This window comes from Monodelphis domestica, chromosome 6 (assembly GCF_027887165.1).
Source record: "Monodelphis domestica isolate mMonDom1 chromosome 6, mMonDom1.pri, whole genome shotgun sequence".
NCBI classification, from domain to species: domain Eukaryota; kingdom Metazoa; phylum Chordata; class Mammalia; order Didelphimorphia; family Didelphidae; genus Monodelphis; species Monodelphis domestica.
This window is the reverse complement of record NC_077232.1, coordinates 16,012,629-16,027,576: the sequence shown is the minus strand read 5'-3', so window position 1 is coordinate 16,027,576 and position 14,948 is coordinate 16,012,629. Positions and strand designations below refer to the sequence as shown.

The following is a 14,948-nucleotide window of genomic DNA, read 5'->3' as shown; positions in this document are numbered from 1 at the left end:
GTCATAATAATCAGAGCTCTGTGATGCTGTCCAGCATGGCCACAACTTACCCATTCATTCCCTTCAGCATTTCAGACCCTACAAGCACAGACCCTGTATCTGATGTGCCGAATGCCATCCTATCAAGATTACAGAGCAGTACATTTTAAGGTACAATTTTGAGATAAGATGGGAGGATCATCCCCAGGCTCCATGCGAGGGACAATTTTGATGTAAAGATAAGAATCAGAGGGCAGCTGGATAGTTCAGTGGATTGAGAGCCAGGCCTAGAGATTGGAGGTCTGAGGTTCAAATCTGGCCTCAGACACCTCTGAACTCTGTGACCCTGGGCAAGTCACTTGATGCCCATTGCCTAGCTCTTACCACTCTTCTGCCTTGGAACTAATACACAGTATTGACTCCAAGACAGAAGGTGAGGGTTTAAAAAAAATAAATTGACTCAGGGGACAGCTGGGTGGCCGAGTGGATTGAGAACCAGGCCTGGAGATGGGAGGTCCTAGGTTCAAATCTGGCCTCAGACACTTCCCAGCTGTGTGACCCGGGGCAAGTCACTTGACCCCCATTGCCTAGTCCTTACTGCTCTTCTGCCTTGGAGTTGATACACAGTCTTGATTCTAAGGCCAAAGGTGAGGGTTTAAAAAAAAAGATAATAATCAGTCTACTTGTTTAAAAAAAGAAAGAAAACTTAATTTTTTTTTAACTGAAAGAAGAACCAGGAACAGAATTAGTTGAGCACCGAACCCAGGACACAGAAAGAATTTTGAGAACGCCTCAGGAAGAGCAGAAGAGGTTAATGCAAAACGAACCTGCTAGATTGAATCAGACAGTGAGAGAAGGAATAAGAAGGGAAATGCAGAATAAGAGAGAGAAATCCCAGAAGAAGAGGGAAGAAATGTTGTATTTCCAAGAGAAGAACCATGCTTCTTATGGTTAGGACCTGATCAGCCACTTAAAGGGCCAGTGCTCTGAAAAACCAGGAAGGACACTACCAGAACAGCTGATAAAGGAGTCAGTGAAACTTTAGGCAGAGACACAGTTAGAAGAATTATTAAACACTCAGTGCCAAAATGTGAAAAACAAGGAAATTTAGTAAGAGAAGCCGAGAAAAATACTGATTTTGATGCATGCTTTTAAAGTATATGTTAGGGGGCAGCTGGGTGACTCAGTAGATTGAGAGTCAGGTCTAGAAATGGGAGGTCCTGGGTTCAAATTTGGCCTCAGACACTTCCTAGTTGTGTGACCCTGGGCAAGTCACTTGACCCCCATTGCCTAGCCATTACCACTCTTCTGCCTTAGAACCAATACACAGTATTGATTCTAAGATGGAAGGTAAAAGTTGAAAAAGAAAACAACAATAACAAACCCTTCACAATATGTTAACTGTCTGTGCCCATCTGTGTAATTGTATGTTGCTTGTGTTGTCCTTTATGACTGTTGCCATGTATGTACACAGAAGGGGAATTGGGTTTAAAAGAAATCTGTTTCTCTCTGTCTCCCATCTTCCTGGAACTTGGGAGAGAAGACAGATCAAACTGAGAGACTCAGAAAGAAATATGAATTTTTGAACCTCTTAAAATTTGACACCATCTAAGTAAAAAATAAAAAGGAATTTTGCCCTCTATGCTTAATAGAAGACAAAGGAAACAAAAAAAGATCTGTTCAATATTTTTCCTTTTCCCTTTTTTGGCTGGCCATCGAGGGGGGAAAGAGGACAGATCAGAACAAGAGAAGGGAGATGTTTGATCCCACAATTTGATTGGCTGTTTAATTAGGATTAATTTTAAAGGTTGATATACATGATTTTGGAAACTCACGAATGATTCTGAAGTGTACTTACTGGCGGAATTGTGTGAAATAAGTGAAAAGCAATTTGGTGTTGAAAATTTGTTTATTAGTTGTGTAAGATTCCAGATAGGTTTGATTCTGTCCTTCATAATGAGAGAACTGTCAGTTGTCACTGTCACTTATTCCTTCTCTCACTGTCTGATTCAATCCAGCATGTTCATTTTGAATTAACCTCTTCTGCTCTTCTTGAGTGACATGAAATGAATAATGGTTACAGATTTGAATGTTTGGATATATGTAAAATATTTGAGTTAACTGAGAATTGGGAATTTAATGTTTTCTCTAATTGTAGTGGTTAGCCAGCCTCACTGGTATAAAGGATTTTTTACTCTAAGGAAGCAGATGGGAAGCAAAGCCCAGATAAGAGCTGTCCTGGCTCCCTAGTGAAGATAAGGTCTAAGAAAATAAGTGTAAAGTGTATAACGATTTAACGCTGGTTTAGAAGAAGAAGTTGTAATGTAATCTGGAGAAAATGCTGTATGATCTAAATTTGGGGTCTTCAAAGGTGTGAGTCTTAAAATTTCTCAGACTTGTGAATATTAAAAAAATTCCCATTGGGGAATTCTCCATTGGAACAATTCCCTACTGGGACCTTTCCCCATTTGGAATGTGAGAACTCTACTTGGATCAGAAATGGGAGGACTTCTACTCCACCCATACTTAAGACTGCTTTAGGGGAGAAAACTCCTTGCAGAACAATGAAAAGTACTTAAACCTATACTTAAGCCATGCCTATTTTTAGAAAGGGGTGCTAAGTACCTATAAAGGTCAGGCAACTTGTGAACTTACAAGGAGCAAAGAGGTGAAAACTTACTCAGAGCTTTCCTGATGTGAATTACTCAGAAGTTTTAGTCTACCCAGAAAAGGTGAGAGCAAGATGTGAATTAAAAAGGTGATAACAAAATGTGAATTAAGAATGGTCAGTCCTTTGGAAAACATCTACTGTGATTGGTGGATGTAAGAATTTAGGGGAGGTGACAAAGGAGAAAATGCCCTATATAAGGAGATGAGAAAACTGATTCTAGAACAGTCAGCTGGGAAAGGCTGAATTGAAGGAGGCAGCTGGTCAAGGCTGCCTTGAAGGGTCTCTCTCTCAGGACTCTCTCGGGGACATTGGACACATTCAGATTCAGGCATTGAGCTTGTGGAGTCAGCTGAGATGGAGCTGGCCTGGTGTCACTAGAATCCTTGCTTAGACAGATCTTATGGTGAGTGATAAAAGACTGATTAATCTCTCTCTCTTAAGACTCAGGCCTAGGCCATGTTGGCTTAAGGCCCTTCATACTTATTCCTTTCTTACTCTTTCTCTCTTTCTTTAATTCCTCATTGTATTATTAATTAAATTCTCTATAAAACCCAATTGACTTGGGTATATTCATAATTGGGAATATTTCCCTGGCGACCACCTTATATATTGATTTAAAACAAGACACTGTGGTGAAAACATATCTCCTGTGGTCACAATTTACTCACCCACTCTTTTATCTACAACAATTTAAGTCTTCCACTATTTTAATCACTACAGTTTAAGACCCTCAACCATTTTAACTCTTATAGTTCATGGCATCAACACTTTTAAATGCCACAAAGGAGAATATGAAGATGTTATTTGAATGTATGTGCTTTTGAGTGGAGTAACAAGTGGAAATATCATGCATATTGGGGAAGGGGAAGTTTTATATTTGTTCATCTGTAAATGTGTATTGGAACAGGTATTAAGAGTGAAATATTGGAAAAAGGAATTTCTTAACATTCATTGTAATTGATTGGGATATATGAATTGTTATCAAAGTATGTGCTCTGGATAAGAATGATTTTATGGTTTAGTTGTAAACATGCCTTTCAATGCAATTTGTTAGAATGTAATTTTGGGCAAATGCAAATGGTTTATGACTTTGCCCTGTGAACAAAATTGATTTTTGATTGAATTGGATAAGATAATATATAAAGATATGATATGTAAAGTCTATATATGAATGATACATATGATAGGGAAAATGATAATCAGGGCTCTTCTGAGCCACTAAAAGCAGGTAAGAGAATATCTGGGAGGAAGTTAAGCTTAGTGATGGCAAAAGTAAGTCGTAGAAGATGAGAGAGATGTTGAATAAGCATATGAAAGGTGCAAATATGTTCTATGAAAAAATGTATGAAGGTATGGTTAAATGTCAGAAGGGAAAAATAGAGAATTTGGATTCTGCTTTTAGCAGAGTCTTGAAGTGAAAAAGAATTACTGTTTTGAAATTAAGTTTAAATAATGATGGTGAAAAAGCAAGGAGAAGTAGGTGAGAGAATATTGGCTTGAAAAATTAAGGAAACTTTTCTCTATTTTGATTTGTCCCAAGCAGTTACTAAAACTTAAGACTAAGCATGTGGGTTTAATAACTTATACTTCCAAAACTCCAGCTCTGCTTCCCTTCAAAGTTTCCAGCCAAGCATTCACACAGAATATTTCTCACTACTATTTCCTCTCTCATCTGAATCACACCATCCCCACTCTTGCTTCCAGTAGGGACACTGCTTCACTCACATACACATACACAAAACACACACAGAAAACCAAAAATATAGCTAAGTGTAGAGGTTGCAGTCAGGTTGAACTGAATTTCATTTTGGCCAAAAAGAAAAAAGTGCTCAGGGTCAAAGTTAGGCAACTTTTGCCAACCATGAGCACATTTATATTCCACCCCCCACCCCCCCATCCCCGAAGGTACCTTGTCCATATTTTATGGACATAACTTCCACAGCAGCAGTCCTAATAAAGAGTCCACCAGGGACCCCATATAACTATGGTTGCCATTTTACCTTCTTATTAAAGAGTAGTTTACATTTCCTAAACACATGAGATAGAGTTCTCTGTTCGAAAGTGGTTATTTACCCAGCCAAACTGTGAAACTGAATCCCAACTGGAACTTCATTGGGTTACCAAGGGTACCACATGTCTGGAGTCTGCTAGGAGGTGGCTTAGGTGGACACAACTTCAAATCTCGCTGGGGCCTCCATATGTTAACTTGGAAAAAAACACTAAACTACTAAAGTAGTTAGAAAAACCAAGTCTTTAATCAGGAAAGGGATAGGTCCAGTAATCTGCCACTATCACAGAGACCAGCAACAGGCCTACATTCTGGAGCTCTGGGAACATATCACTGGGTGAATGCACCACACTCAATAATTTCTTGAGGAACAATAGAAATTGGGGAATTTATATACCTTTTGGAGAACCAAGGGACAGGGAAATATGATTGATTGACATTACCATGGTTACAAGGAAATGAGAAGTCCAAGCTACACTGACAGAATCCAAACAGTCTTGGAAAAGAAACCATAGCCAGAGGCTGGGGTATCAGGGAGTGAGGTACTTACAATAGATACTAAAAGGATGGTCCCTGCACAGAGGTTGGTCCTCTTGGGAATGGATCTTTGATACAATGGGGGAAACTTTTAATAGTAAAAGGGTACATAGCATTTACTTAGATCTGCTAGCCCCATCTAAACTAGGATAATCAAGTACTTTAAGGTCTGTTGTTCTGTCTGAAACTGGGAAGTCTGAGACTTCCCTCATCTCATGGGACAGGGGAAAACTTGGGGTCTCCAGATTTCAAACTGAAAAACCCTAATCATATCCCTATCAAACCATGGGATGGATCATATGTTTTTCTTCTACATTTCTGTTCCCACATTTCTTTCTCTGGACATGGATAGCATCCTTTTTCATAAATTTCTCTGAATTGTCCTGAGTCATTGCATTGCTGCTAATAGAAAAGTCTATTGCATTTGATTGTGCCATACTGTATTCAGTCTCTGTGTACAATGTTCTTCTAGTTCTGCTCCTTTCACTCTGCATCAGTTCCTGGAGATCTTTCCAGTTCACATGGAATTCCTCCAGTTCATCATTCCTTTCAGCACGAGAGTATGGAATAATATTTTCAAAGAACACTAGAGCTCAGAATGAAGCCCAGAGTGACCTGTCCTTCAAACAAGAGATTACCAGTGAGGACAAAACATAGATATTCAATAATAAAAAAGAAATGGAAACAGTTTTAGAAAGAAAACCAGAGGGGACTTCAGGTCAAGATGGCAGCTTAGAAGCTGCAAAAGTTCAGACCTCAGAAACCCTTCCTTACCGATCGCAAACTGAGAGCTCCTAGGACACCGAAATTCAAGCTGAACAACAGGACAGACCCAGGGAACCCTCCTCCTGGACCTGGATCAAAAGGTATTGCCTCCCAAAAGCCAAAACCCTAGATCACTCAGATCTAAGGGGCAGGCAGAAGGAAGGTTCCAGGACCCATCCACCCCCAACTGAGAGTGCTGAGCCCACGGCAGCAGTGGGAATTTTAGAGTTGGCAAAAGAGCCCCAGGGCTGGCTATTTTGAAGGACTCACCTTGAAAGCAACCTGAGCCAGTCTCCAGGATGCCCAACACAGATGGCAGGGAAACATAGAGAGAAGGGGGAAGCCCGTAGCCCCCTGGCTGGGTCCTTCCAACTGAGTCTCAAGGGAGGTACCAGCTTTAGGGCACCAGCTGAACCCAATCCCATTAGGAGCCCTCAGAGCTACTGAAAGGAAAGAAACCTTAGGTTCGGCAAATGGGTTGCTCTGAAGAGCTTACCTTGAAAGTAACCTGGGCCAGTCTCCAGGCATTCAACACAGATTGTGGAGAAGGAGGTTGGTTTTTTTTTTTTGGCTTGGGGAATCATTTGGCCCATACCACCTGAACCTAATCCCATCAGGAGCCCTCAGAGCTTCTGACAGAACAGAAACAGGGTGGGCAAAGGGCTTACCTTGAAAGCAACCTGGGCCAGTCTCCGGGCATTCAACACAGATTGTGGAGGAGGAGGTTTTTTGCTTTAGGGCTCATTCAATACAAACAAGCTGAACCTAATCCCATCAGGAGCCCCCAGAGCCCAGGGAGGCCACTACCCCTCCACCCTTAGAGAGCAGAGCCTTCTGAAATAACCAGTTGAATCTAATCCCATCAAAAGCCTCCAGAGGACAGGGAAGATCAAATCCCCAACAACCCTCCCCCAGAGACTACACCAAGAGATCTTCTGTTAAAGCCCCAAGAGGGGAGACTGATAGAATTTCCAAAAAAACAAAGAAAATGAGAGGAACAAGAGCACAGACAAATATGGGGAGTAAAGAAGAGGTGAATTTGAGCAAACAACAGAAAGAAAACCAGAAATGAAGAGATTGTTTCCTTCTTGAATACTTGAAACAATGTAGGAGTGAAAGCCTTAGCAACAGAGTAGCACCAGAAAGACATGTAGAAACTTCTTTCTAAAAATATACAAGGAAAAAAAATGGGAAAGGAGCTACTTGTACAAAAATATTTCTAGCTGTTCTTTTTGTGGTGGTAAAGAATTGCAAACTCAAGGGATGCCCATCAGTTGGAGAATGACTGAACAAGTTGTGGTATATGATGGTGATGGAATACTATTGTGCTGGAAAGAATGATGAACAGGAGGATTTCAGAAAGATCTGGAGAGACCTACATGAATTGATACTGAGGGAAATAAGCAGACTCAGAAAACCATTGTACAGTAACAGCAATAATGTGGAATGATCAACTGTGATAGACTTAGCTCCTCTCAGCAATAAAATGATCCAGGACAATTTTGAGGGACTTATGACAAAGAATGTAAACTTCTTCCAGAGAAAGAACTGTGGGAGTAGGAATGCAGGGGAAAACATACTTGTTTATTTGGGCATGTGTTGTGGGGTTTTATATCATTCACTTAACAACAATTAATAGTATGGAAATATGTTTTGCATGATAATACATGTATAACCTAGAAAAAATAAAAGAAAGAAAAGCATGCAAAGACAAAAGGGTAAAGGTGGAAATCTGGTAGAAGTAATGCTGAAGAAAGGCACAAGAGATATAATGGATGGAATTTTGTGACACTTGCCTATAGATAACAGCTTCTTTTGTTGGAAAACATAGCATCATGGGAGGATACATGAAGGCAGGAAGGAGTGTAGAAGGAGAGAGAGAGGAGTAATACATTGAGATCAATAGAACAGCTATCAACAAAGGGAAGGTGACCATTGTAGTCTCAGAAAGAAAAGAGTCTACAAGAGATTGGATGATAAGGAGAGGGGAAAGATTAAAAAAGGAATGAAAAAAAGATACCTTAATTTGGGGCAGGGAAGGAGTTCTACTGATAAATGTTCCTATGAGGGAAAGGAGATGAGGACCTTTCAGGGGATAAGGCCTGGGAGAGTTAGTCTTGTCCCCAGAGTGGAGGAGTAGCAATCCCTGGGAATCACTGGAATTTGAAGGAGTGGTCAAGAATGGTGACAGGGATGAGATTTTCAGGCAGAAGTAGAAAAAGATAAAAAGGTCAACAAAGAGATGAAAATCAATGGAGGAAGGAGGTGCCCTGCCATAATGCAGTGTCCTCTCTGATTGCTGTTTCTCAGAGAAATGCACACTAGAAAAAGAGGAATCCACAGAATAAACCCTACAAGGAAGTGGCTACAAGTACCTAGAGCAGTTAAACCTTTTAGAGAGTGAAAGCTGTGCCTTGCCCATTCCTGACTGTGTGCTGTGTCTGGTCCCTGCCCCCCTTACCCCAGATAGGGAGGGAAAAAAAGAAGGGAGTATCCTGATCACTCCACTCAGGGGAGGGAGAGGCATGAGTGGAGAAGGGGAGGAGAGTGGCCTGAGTATTCTGCTCAGGGAATAAGATGTTCATTGGGCAGAAGGGCAGGGAGATGGAGTGGAGAGGGGGAAGAGAATAGCTCTGCCTGAGTCCCTCTGGCTGTCTAGTGACTAACTTTAGTAGCCAATGGCACACATGCACACATAGAGTTGTCTGTGTGCTCTTTGGCATGTGTGCCATAGATTTGCCATCATAGACCTTAAGGATAGAGCCTAGAGTAGAAGCTTTGACTGTATGAAGAATTCAGACACAAGGAGATATCTGATGATCATAATGGTCATGAATCAGAGAATGAGTGTTGAGAATAAATAGAGAAAACAGATAATGAAGACAATAAAAGAAATCCTTTATGGAATGGGATGCAAAAAAAAAAGAAATAAAAAATTATGTACAAAACTAGCTCAAGGGGAGTAAAGGAAAGGGAGATCTACTTGACTGAGAAGAAAACAGAGTTGATCAAAAGTGAGAGCTGGGTCAATGTTCTAATTGCAAACAAGTCCTTTTAGTATACTGATTTGAAGGAACAATTTTCTCTTAGGTCCTTAGGATATTTTGTGAATCTGCTCATACACACATGAAGATAAACACATATAAATTCAAAACACATTCAAATATGTTTATACATATAATGATAGAAACATAATATACAGACATCTAGTAGATAGATAGAGGAATAGATATATAGAAGCTTTTACACTAGACAGAGTTAGTTAGTTAGTGGTAGTCTCTCGGTGACCGAGAATGACAATTGTCTTTGTGCATTATCATCTATTGATGTACCCTCATGTGCCTTTGAAGTCCAAAGACCGAGGCACAAAGTTTGTGGCACATGGGGCATGGAATGCCAGTTGTTACGGGAGGGGCGGTTGTGACCTGATGTCGGCGTTCACACGCAGCGGCAAGATGTCGACGTCGCTCATCTTCAAAGGTGGCGGCATGGTTAATGTGGGTTCGCCAGCTACTTCTGTCAGAGGCAGCGAGTTCTAGTTGCTTTGGTGTAATGCCAGCCCACTTCAAGTTGGACTTTAGCTGATCCTTGAATCTTTTCTTTGGTCGGCCTTGTTTCCTGAGTCCAGCTGACAGTTCACCGTAGAATACCTGTCTTGGTATTCGCTGTGGGTCCATGCGGAGGACGTGTCCAGACCATTGTAGCTGGGTTTTTAGGACCATCACTTCAATGCTGGTGGAGTTGGCTCTGTTGAGGACTTCCTGGTTGGTGATTCGGTCCTGCCATTGGATCCTCATGATTGACCGGAGGGAGCGTTAGTGGAATTGCTCCAGCTGTTTCATGTGCTTCCGGTACAGTGTCCGTGTCTCACAACCGTACAGGAGCGAGCTGAGGACCACTGCGTTGTACACTTTGAGCTTCGTCGCAGTGCTTACACCTCTGTGTTGGAGGACTTTGCAGCGCAGCCGCCCGAGTGCCTGGATGGCCTTTTGGATGCTGGCATTGATCTCATGGTCTAGGGACCTGTCGTTGGCGATGGTGCTGCCCAGGTACTTGAAAGTGTTGACCTTAGAAAGCTGCGTGCCATCGATTGTAATGCACGGCTGGTTCGTTGGCCTCCCTGGTGCAGGTTGGAACAGCACCTCTGTTTTGCTGAGGCTGATAGTCAGGCCAAACAGTTTTGTTGCAGTGGAGAACCTGTCCACAATGGTTTGGAGATGAAGGTTTTAAGACACTGATGATTCCTGTCTTCTATCCATAGTTCATCATTGTTTAAGAGAACAGGACCTCAGAAAATCTGGTGAGTATTATTTTTTCTTTCTCTCCAGACTGGAATGAAGAAATATGTGATCTCCTTTATGCCACCCAGAAGGGGAGGGGAGAAATTAAAGTTTCCTTGAGAGTCAGAAGTATAGGCTGTGCTATAATTGGTTTGACTGATCAATGTTAGGTATCTGAGCTTGTTACCTGGGGTCATAGAGGGTATGACTTGCTGATGACTTGTTCTCTCATTATTAATATCATTACCTGTTAATGCCTGCAGTCAGATGTTAAAAAGGAGAATTTAAAAAAATTAGTCCTTTTGGCTCTTCAGTTCCATTGGCCTCTTCAGTTATCGTTATGTAAAGGATTCCTTTCTCTCAAAAAATCCATATATACAAACCTTGGTACTCTATGATTTCAGGACTCCTTAAATTTGGCATCTAACACATTTTAATAAAAAAGACTGGCTTGTATTCACAATTTATATAGCACTCTGAGGAGCTGCAGGAACTTCAAAAGGAACAGCAATAGCTAATGTGTGTGTGTGTGTGTGTGTGTGTGTGTGTGTGTGTGTGTGTGTGTGTGTGTGTGGCATTTTCTACAAGTGAAGAAGAGGCAAAGGAGGATGTCCCCTTCATTAATCCAGGAAATGTGTGCAAAATGGGTGGAAGTTGTACAAGTCATACATTGTTGGCACATGCACATTAATGAAGGACACAGAGTGACAGTGCAGTTTGTGACTTCCAGAATGGGCTGATTGAAGTTTCCCAGGTTGGTCTCTGACCCCACAGCATGGCATGATTATGTGCCTGGCCATCAAAACAGACTGTCTAATCAAAAGCTGAGTAAATGTAACATCATGGTCAATATTTAAGAGCCAAGAAAAGTGGAAACTGTCTTTTTTGACCTCTGTTTCCTTCCTGAACCCAAGTCCCCTCCTTGCCTGGCCTTAATTTGTCTGACTTGGCTATGTGGTTGGTGGGGATGGAGGGGTGGAGGGGTGGCCCTCAGTGCTGCTTGTGAAATGGAGCAGGGCCCATGGGTAATCTAGGACCTGATGAAGCAGAAGTACATGACTGGAGACATTGGGCAGTTAGCCTGGTAATAAATTCTTCCTCTATTTCTCTTTATTAACAAATACTCATGAATTCAGTATGTAGTCTGCATGATTAATTTTCATTTTATGTAAGAGCAAAATTTTGTTGAAAAAACACAACCCTGATAAAGAAATGACCAGATCATTTCCCTCTTTAAAGGAATTTTAAAACAGAGCCCCAAACTAACATCATTGGATAGGTTTCTTGTGAAGCTTATACCATGTTAAATTTAATTATGGTTGGAATCTGAATATTATTTATATAGGCCAGGGATTTAATTTCTATATTCCAAAATGAATTGCTAAAGTAAATGGAATTTATGGTAGTTTATTTACAGTATTTACAATAGAAGGAAGATATTAAGGAATGAGAGAGAGAAAAAAAAAACTGGCTTCTTCTGACACCAGTTAGAATCTTTAAGCCCCAGCCAGGGGAAGAAAGTCTCAAGAAGATAGGCCTTACCTGGAGGCTTCACACCTCCAGAAAGGTGGTGGGTCATGTAAACCTCAAAATTTCTTATTCTTATAAATGTTGGAAATTTCACCATTGGGAAATTTCATACTTGAAAAATTTCCTATTGATAGTGGGTCTTGACTATTGGAATGTGAACCCCATTGGCATGGGAGGTTCCTTCTCCTTCCTTCTTAAGATTACTTTAGGACAGAAACCTTTTGCTGAACAATGGAAAGGACTTTGACCTATGCTTAAGCATAGAACAGGAATTTCTTTGAGTCATGATTGATTTTAGAATTGATACAATGGAGATACTTGGAATCAATCTCCACCCTATTCAGTCCTAACAGGATTGAGTAAGGGCTGCAGCCTAGATCAAAATTTAATTATTCCAATCTCTACCCTACTCAGGTTAACAGGATTTAGAAAGGGCTGTAGCAAAGGATCAAAGATTTAATTATTTGAAAATATGACCTTCAACAGACATGTGCAAAGCCAGACCTCTGGGCGGTCCTGGGTTAAGCTAGAGCCTCCATTGGCACAGGGAAATTGATGGACAGGTGATTGGTAGATGTGAGGACTGAGGGGAGGGAACTTGGATGGTTTCCTTAAAGATCAGGGGGGTCTGAAGACTCGAGGAGGGGGTTGAGGAGTTTGTCTGAGTGGTGGGAGGGTACTCTGAGAAGCTTGCTCTGAAGGAAGCTGAAGGTGGGGGCCTCTGAGACTGTTTCTCCATTTTGGTCACGTGAGTGATAGGGACTGATCTCTTTTCTTTGCCCCAGCTATCTAAGGGCTTGGGCCTTTTGGCCCAGTCTAAACCAGAAGGGGTATTTAAGCCCTATTCCCTTCTCTCCCTTTTTCTCTCTCTCTATCTCTAATTCCTTTCTTCCTCCTATTGTAATTAAACTCCATAAAAGATTGACTGCTGACTTGAGTTTTCATTTAGGAATTACATAGCTGAATTCCTTGGCGACCTTAAATTAATATATATCAGTCTTTTAAAGTGATTTCCTTGTCACAGTCACTAAGTCAGCTTTTCACTCACCAACAGTGACAGTCTAAAAGAAGTCTAGGTGTCTGCCTTCTGGTCACTTCTCAAGGGGCTGTCTTACAGTAACTCCTCCGCTTCAGTGCCCAAATCTCCAAACGACTGTCTGAATGTCTGAATCCTAATGAATCCCTCCGAATCTGAATGAATAGAATGAAAATGCCATCCTTCTGTTCTCTTTTGGTCCTCTTTTTAAAGACCTTTTTTCTCTTTTGTCACCACTCCTAAATTTCACATCTACCTATCAGAGCAGGTGCTTTTCTCCAGGACTGCCCACTCTTTAGTTTTCACCTTCTCTGGATAGATTATATCTTTTTGGGTTATTTAACACCTCTTTTGTTAAGTTCACATTTTGTAGTTACTTAACACCTTTTTGTGATTAATTCACCTTTTTTAGTTAGTTAACACCTTATTGTAATTAAAATCTAAAAATAGATTGTAGCTTACAATTCTAGCTTCACTATAAAGGAAGAGCTAAATACCTTCATTGTTACTATCAGGATATAGTTAAAATCCAATCTTCACCACCGGGTGAATCTCCAGCAGAGTTTAGTGGTAACAAATAGAGAAAAGAGAAAGAGGAAAAACTCTAAAAGGGCAATTGTACTCAGATATTATGGAAGGAGCCTCATCTTCCAGGCAATCATATTTCTCCTCCCCACCCATCCCCTTAGGACATGAACTCCTCTCATTGCACGTAAAGTTAAGTTAAAATTATTTTATTTAATCTTATGATTGTTTTTTATTTAGGTCTATGTATTAGTAATGTTTATTTCATAAAATACATCTCCATTAATGCATATAATGCCTCATAAAATCTGGGTTTTCTGGGTGTCTATAAGAGATATATTCAATTCTCTTGACTCCTTATGGGCAAAATTTGGTATTTTTGAAATTATTTAATGAATTAATGAACCCAAAGTACTACTATCTATTGTGTTGCCAGTAGAACATAAAGACTTTGAGGACTGAGCACTTTTTCATTTGGTCCTCCCATCTCTACTACCTGGTATTGTCTTGAATGAAGGAGGCACTCAATGAGTGAATCTTGCTCTTTTTGCTGATGGAGTCACCTCTCTGCCTTGAACAGGTCTGGACACATGCTAGCAGTTCTGGAACCAGGTGTTAATGAGATTGCTTAAAGAATTCCTATTTTAGTCCAAAGCAGCCTGGCAATGTACACAATTAGCTCCTCAGTGGCAGGGCTGGGGATCATCTCTTTCTTAGTCAACTTGGGAATTTTTGATCAATTCCACTATTAGAGTTACCATATTTCCTGTGACAGTTTGTATGATGTCTGTGCATTGGACCAATATATGTTAATGGTGAGCACTTTCAAACTAGAGCCAGTTATAACCATGGATCTTGGTAGTGGACAATCTTCACAGGCCAGAGCAGAGATAGCAAGGCCCACCCAAGTTCAAATCTTTGAGGAGAGGCAATTTCCTTAAGTTGGGAAAGAAGAGAAATGGGCTCAATATTATTGGTGTTTATTCCTGGGGTGGTCATAGTCCAAAGTGTGAATTCTGAGAACTCCAAAGGGTTGAAAGCTATTGACATTTCCATTCAGTTAGTTCACTTCATCCAGTTATGTAGTTACCACTGAGTGTGAGGAGACATATTCTGTATTGGGGAAACAGAGATAAAAACAAATGCCACAAAGAACATTTTCTCATTCATTCATTGGAGAAAGAACAGATTTCAGAAACAAGATCTGTGATTTGAGAGGGCAAAGTAATTGTGGAAAAGATCTTTGGGAAATGTTGGAGAGGAGAGAACACATTTCCACTGGGGTAGGGCTTTAAGTCTTTAAAGTCTTTAAAGAGGAAATACCAACTGAGACTAACCTTAAAGGAACAGAAAGACTTCATCAGATAATCATGGCATGTACTAGAACCCATTCCAGGCCTGTGCTTGGGGTGGGAAAGACCAAATATAAAGGGAGAGAGCAGAGCAAGATTGGGAAAGTAAAAAAGAGAAGTGTTTTTTTAACAAAAGATAAAGATGAGAGGATAATGAAGGGTGGAACTACAGACGAGGAATAAGTTTAGCAAGAATGAGCTCCTGTTGGGGGTAGCTGGGTATCTCAGTGGATTGAGAGCCAGGCATTGAGGTGGGAAGTCCTAG

At 40.8% G+C, this 14,948-nt stretch overlaps 1 protein-coding gene across 1 annotated transcript in view; it reads left to right on the top strand.

Annotated features, from left to right (window-relative positions):
• LOC103095221 (membrane-spanning 4-domains subfamily A member 4A-like) overlaps positions 1-14,948 on the top strand; it is a 29,548-nt gene continuing 14,600 nt past the window's right edge. Inside the window, exon 1 of the mRNA XM_056801678.1 lies at positions 1-150. The gene's annotated coding sequence lies outside the window, so the exon portion shown is untranslated. The remainder of the gene's footprint in view (positions 151-14,948) is intronic.